This window comes from Arachis ipaensis, chromosome B01 (assembly GCF_000816755.2).
Source record: "Arachis ipaensis cultivar K30076 chromosome B01, Araip1.1, whole genome shotgun sequence".
NCBI classification, from domain to species: Eukaryota; Viridiplantae; Streptophyta; class Magnoliopsida; order Fabales; family Fabaceae; genus Arachis; species Arachis ipaensis.
The window spans coordinates 136,318,325-136,325,760 of record NC_029785.2 but is presented as its reverse complement, the minus strand read 5'-3'; positions in this window follow the sequence as shown (position 1 = coordinate 136,325,760).

Sequence of the window (7,436 nt, the reverse complement as noted above, 5' to 3'; positions counted from 1 at the left end):
GAGTATTTTGTCAATTTATTTAAAAAATTTATAATTAATTTTTACATACAAGTCATTTAAATAAATAAGTCCAAACAAGTAGTTTTGACATAATTTACCTCTATGCATCACTATCTCTAGTAAATTTTTTACTCGACGCGCGAATATATAACTACCTTTTTTATACGGTTCTCATTTCTTTTTTAAAAATTTTTCAACGTTTTCTGTGTCTCTACATTCTGTTTTATCTCTGCGTTTTTCTTCCTTTTATATGTTCTATTCGTTCTCTACGTTTTCTTCGTTCAAGTTCAATATTCTTTTACCTGATTTGAAGATTTGGATCAAAGTTTTTGAAATCAAGCCGTGAAATCAGGTTTAAATAATTATTTCGTTGTCCAAAATAATGAATGACTCAAGTTCAGACTGTCAATTGAATCAGAGCGAAGTGAATTATTGTTTTGAATCGAATCAAGTGGTTGAGGTGTGGTTCGTTTCTAGTTAATGTTGTTCGTTAGTAGCTTATGATTTTGTAGGTGAATAATGTTTTTTGTTTGTGAAAATTGTTGTTCATGGTTAATGGTTTGAATTGAATGTAATGTAGGAGTTATGAGTCTGAATTATTAGTGTGATAAATCTGTTCTGTTCTCGTTTCAGTATATTTTAATTATAAATTAGTGTATTTTTTGGAACTCTTTCGGTGTATTTTGAAAATTTTTCGGTGCATTTATAGGTTTAGACTTTCAATTGAACCAGGACGAATTGTATTATTGTTTTGAATTGAATCAAGTGGTGAAGTATGGTTTGAATCTAGTTAATATAGTTTGTTAGTAGTCTATGATTTTGTAGTTGAATCATTTTGTTTATGTTTGTGAAAATTGTTGTGCATGATTGATTGTTTGAATTTGAATATAATGTATGAGTTCTAAATCTAATTTTATTATTTTGATGTATCTATTTCGTTTCTAGTTCGGTGTATTTTAGTTTCTAATATGGTTTATTTTGGACCAATTTTGGTGTATTTTCAGTTTCTGTGCAATATTGATGAACAACTTATTCCAAAGGTTGAGATGAACAATTTTTCGGTGCATTTATAGGTTCAAACTTTCAATTGAACCAGGACGAATTATATTATTGTTTTGAATCGAATCAAGTGGTGAAGTATGGTTTGAATCTAGTTAATATAGTTTATTAGTAGTCTATGATTTTGTAGTTGAATCATTTTGTTTATGTTTGTGAAAATTGTTGTGCACGGTTGATGGTTTGAATTTGAATATAATGTACGAGTTTTAAATCTAATTTTATTATTTTGATGTATCTATTTCATTTATAGTTCGGTGTATTTTAGTTTCTAATATGGTTTATTTTGAACCAATTTTGGTGTATTTTTAGTTTCTATGCAATATTGATGAACAATTTATTCCAAAGGTTGAGATGACTTTTAACACGTTGAAAGAAGTTGAAAACTCTACAAAGATTATTCTAAACTTGTAGGTTTTTCTACGAAAATTCATAACACAAATAAGAAGAAAAATGAGATTAAGAGCCAATTGATTACATGTATCAGAGAGGAGAAATGGAAATCGAATATATCTCTAATTGAGAAGACAAATTTCTCAGCTGGATTAAATTGATTTGGATGTGTTTTTATTGATAATTCAGTCATTTTTGTGTGTTGTTTTCAAACTAGGTTTGTGTGTCACAATCATTAAGTAATTTGTGTGTATTTGTACCAAAATTTTCTGTGTGAAAACTAAGAAATTTATGTGGTATTTGTTAGGAAATTTTGGTGTATTTTTGTTTTGACAAGTTTTGCATAATTCAAAACTCTTCCTCACCCTCCTCTTCATCTTTTGCTACTTCTTCTTCTTCATCATCATCACCATCTTCTTCTTTTTTATTCATATTTTTCTTCTTATTTTACCTTTTCAAAATTCTTATTATTTTACTCTCTTAACAAGAATAAAACAAAAAAAAAAATCAAACAAAGAAGAAGAAAAAAAAACACATAATGCTGCAAAATTACTTGAAAAAAGATAAATTTACATTTATTCAACTAAAAAAAGAAATAAATAAATAAAAAAAGAAAAAAATACAGCATTAAAGAAACATTTGTATGTATTTGAAGCAAAATTTCGGTGTAAAATTTAAAAAATTTATATGTTGTTGGTAAGAAATTTCGGTATATTTTTATTCAGATAAGTTCTACATAATTTAAAACTCTTTCTCTTCCTCCTCCTCATCTTTTACTATTTCTTTTTCTTCTTTTTCATCATCATTATCATCTTTTTCTTTTTTTCTTATTCATCTTTTCTTTCTTGTTTAAGTTTGACCTTCTCAAGTTTCTTGTTGTTTTACTCTTTTAACAAGAATAAAAAAAAAAGAAAACATAATGCTACAAAATTACCTGAAAGAGGATGATAAACTTACATTCATTCAACTAAACGAAAGAAAGAAATAAAGAAAAAAAGATGAAAAAATACAACATTAAAGAAACATTTATGTGTATTTGTAGCAAAATTTCGGTGTAAAAACTAAAAAATTTATGTACTATTGTTAAGAAATTTCGGTATATTTTTATTATGATAAGTTTTACATAATTCAAAACTCGTCATCTTCCTCTTCCTCCTTCTCATCTTCTGCTGCTTCTTCTTATTATTCTTCTTCTTCTTTTTCATCATCATTTACTTTTTTTTTTCTTATTCATCTTTTTCTTTCTTGTTTTACCTTCTCAAATTTTTTCTTGTTTTACTCTCTTAACAAAAATAAAAACAAAAAATCAAACAAAGAAAAAAATAAACACATAATACTGCAAAATTATTTGAAAGATGATGAACTTACATTCATTCAACTAAAATAAAAAAATAAGAAAAAATACAACATTGAAGAAAATATTTGTGTGTAAGCAAAATTTTGGTGTAAAAATAAGAAATTTATGTGTTATTTTTAAGAAATTTTAGTGTATTTTTATTCTGATAAGTTTTACCTAATTTAAAACTCTTCCTCTTCCTCCTCATCATCTTCTGCTTCTTCTTCTTCTTCTTTTCCATCATCATCATCTTCATTATCATCTACTTTTTTTTCTTATTCATCTTTTTATTCTTGTTTTACCTTCTCAAGTTTCTTCTTATTTTACTCTTTTAACAAAAATAAAAACAAAAAAAATCAAACAAAAAAAGAAAAAGAAACACATAATACTATAAAATTACTTGGAAGAGAAAGAACTTACATTGATTTAACTAAAAGAAATAAGAAAAAAGAAGAAGAAGAAAAAAATATAGCATTAAAAAAATATCTGTGTGTATTTGTAGCAAAATTTCAGTGTAAAAATTAAGAAATTTATGTGTTATTATTAAGAAATTTCGGTGTATTTTTATTCTGATAAGTTTTGCATAATTCAAAACTTTTCCTCTTCCTCCTTCTCATCTTTTGCTACTTCTTCTTCTTTTTCATCATCATCATTATCTTCTTTTTTTTTTCTTATTTATCTTTTTCTTTTTGTTTTGTCTTATGAAGTTTTTTTTGTTTTACTCTTTTAACAAGAATAAAAATAAGAAAATAAAACAAAGAAGAAGAAGAAAACATAATGCTACAAAATTACCTAGAAGAGGATGAACTTACATTCATTCAATTAAACGAAAAAAAAATAAAAAAAAAGAAAAAAATACAGCATTAAAGAAACATCTATGTGTATTTGTAGCAAAATTTTTGTATAAAAACTAAAAAATTTATGTGCCATTGTTAAGAAATTTTTGTGTATTTTTATTCTGATTAGTTCTATATAATTCAAAATTTTTCATCTTTCTCATCCTCATCTTATGCTGCTTCTTCTTATTCTTTTCCCTCAACATCATCTCTTTTTTTTATTCATCTTTTTCTTTTTATTTTACCCTTCTCAAGTTTCTTCTTATTTTACTCTTTTAACAAGAATAAAAACAAAAAAAATCAAATAAAGAAAAAGAAAAAATACATAATGCTGCAAAATTACTTAGAAGATGATGAACTTACATTCATTCACCTAAAAGAAAGAAAGAAATAAGAAAATAAAAAAAAAAGAGAGAAAAAGGAAAGAAACGCAACATTAAAGAACATATTTTTGTGCATTTGTAGTAAAATTTTGGTGTAAAAACTAAAAAATTTATGTCCTATTGTTAAGAAATTTCGGTGTATTTTTATTATTGTTAAGAAATTTCGGTGTATTTTTATTATAATAAATTCTGTACAATTCAAAACTCTTTTTTTTTCTCATCTTCTGCTTCTTCTTCTTCATCTTCTTATTTCATTTTATCATAATTCTTTTTTGTAGGAAAAAATCAAACAAAAAAAAAAACAAAAATACATGCAAAATCAATAGAAAGAGGAGGAGAAAAAATGCAGCAACAACACCAGCAATAAAAAGAACGATGGTGAGGATGAAACATGCAAAGAAGAAGAAAGAACGCGAAGAAAAATGAGGAGGAGAAAAAGGAGAAGAAGAAGGAGGAGGAGGAGGAACGCGGGATACAAACGTCGGAGGAAGAACGCAAAGAAGAAGAATAAACACGAAGAAAAACAGCGTAATTTTACGCGCACATTATGTAAGTGGATTTTGTTGGATTAGAGTTAATTTAGTTGGACTTGTTTGTCAAAAAAGCTTATATGTGTGTAGTAGGACTAAAAATTTTAATTTCATTCATTTTTTTTATTTTACTTATTTCTATATTTTATAACTTATTCACAGTTAAAAAGTCATATATGCTTGAAAACAATCTCATATTTTACTAATTATTCTTCCATTTGGTAATATTTTTTTTCCTCCTATGATGCATGATTTATACTTTTTGATTTTTTTATAAACTATAAAATATTATTATTCATCATTATACTGCATCTCTTCTATTTATTTTCTATTTATTTAAGATTTTTATAATTTTTATTGTAAATTATATTTTTTTATTCCTTGTATCCTATATTTTTTTAGTAAAATTTTTATTATCTATCTTAAAATAGGAAAATAGGAAAAGACATTGTAAATTATTTTGGACCAATAAATTTGTCAAAGTTGTGACAAGATATTGTACATTTAATTATACATTTATCTTATCTTTAACTATTTTAATATGTGTTTAAACTAACAAAAAATATGAAAATATTTTTAAATACAAATATAGCTACTTCAACTCAAGAATAAATAAAATATATTGGTAAATTTTAATAGATAACAACGTTAGTCATATTATCTACTTAATATACTAAAACTGGGTTTTCCCCCAACTAATGAAAGTGAGGTGTCACTTTTTCGTGAACTCATTTTCCCTCCAAAATAAATGCATTTAATGAATAACACATAATTATACTAATTTAGAAAAATATATTTATTATAATTATATAAAATTAATATTTAATACATTATTAAACTAATTATCAATCGAAAATATTTTTAAACACTTTACTTATATTCATTTTAATTATATTAATATCCTTCTAATTCTTATTCATTATGCAATGATTTTATTAGTGGCAAGTTGTTAACCCATTTATATTGATAATAATAATAATTTTATTAGAATAAATATCAAATTCTATTCCTAATATAAAAATGTAAGATTTAATTCCTTCCATTTTTATTTTACCACTATAAAAGATCATGTATGTTAAAAGAAAATATCATTCGTTTATCAATTACTCTTTTATTTGATAGCTTTTACAACAATTCTTTTTCTTCCTATGAGGCGTTATTGCAAGAAGGCAACTATCGTGGATACAAACTACCACACTCTCCAACTTTCGTGCTCATCATTCGGAGTTATATAAGATATGTTATCTATGAAGTATTTATAGACCATGGTGTTATCATGTATGCATAAATAAAAAATGTTTCGTATTTAAATTTAAGCCATTTACCTATTTGTGGTATATTGTAATGTGAAATTACTTTCAATATGTGTTGTGTAATGATATTATGTTCTAATTTAAGCTTTTACTTTAGAACTGTATTATGATTTTATCTCATCATTTTTTCTTAGATATCAAGTTGACGTATTTTTATTTATTATTATTATTTAAACGAATGTGATATGAAATGTACAAAAAAATCTCACATTCAATTTATTTTATTGTAGTCTTCTATCTATTCTATTTATTTTTATTTTCTTCTTATTCATTTTATTTTTTTTAAATGTTATGTAATTTATTATAATTTCTACCAATCTACTTAATATACTAAAACTGTGTTTTTCCCCAACTTATGATGGTGAGGTATCATTTTCTCGTGAATCAATTTTCCCTCCAAAATAATTGTACTATTTCTCTCTTTTAAATTTATTTTTAAAAATAATTTTATTCCTTCTATTTTTTATTTTACCACTATAAAAGACCATATATGCTAGAAGAAAATATCATTAATTTATCAATTATTCTTTCATTGGTTAGCTTTTACAACAATTTTTTTTCTTTCTATGAGGCGTCGTCACAAGAAGGCAACTATCGTGGACACAAATCAGCACACACTCTTCAACTTCCGTGCTCATCATTCAGAGCAATATCTGATACGTTATCCATTAAGCATTTATAGACCATGGTGTTATCATGTATGCATAAATAAAAAAAAATCTGTAATTAAGCTTAAGTCATTTATTTATTTGTGTGGTATATTGTAGTGTGAAATTACTTTCAATTTGTGTTGTGTAATGATATTATGGTTTAATTTAAGCTTTTATTTTAGAATTGTGTTATGATTTTATCTCATTATTTTCTCTTAGATATTAAGTTGATGAATTTTTATTTATTATTATTGAAGCGGATGTGATATAAAATTTGTAAAAAGAAAAAAAAAATTACAATTCAATTTATTTTATTGTAGTCTTCTATTCTTTTATTTCTTTTTATTTTTTTATTCATTTTATTTTCTTTTTAAATATCATATAATTTATACCAATTAATTAATTATAATTCATTATATCAGTTAGTTTAATTCATTAATTTATAATATACATGATAAAATAGATCATTTGTTACTTATACGTTTATTTTTCTAAAATCTAAATCTGAATAATTATATTTTCAGTTTTTGTTATGAACAAAATATTATTAATAATGAATAATAATTAACCACTAATACTTTTAATCAAAGTGTTTGGATGATTTTTATATTTATTAATATTAATTATTGATTATTTTTTCATAAATAAATTATATTATAATTTTATGTTAGTTCATAATTGATTAATGATTAATGTTCATGAAGCTATGTTACTCTAAATTTTATATTTTATAAATATTTTATTTAAATATAATTTTTTTAACATAAAAATATATTATTTTTAATAATATCATAATTTTATATTTTTTAATTATTCTAAATGAATATTTTATCAAATACTAATTAAAGTCATTCTTCCATTTGCTTTTACTAATCTATTATCTAACTATTATATAAAATATAAATCGTATTAATGAATTTAATATTAAAGTTAATTTGG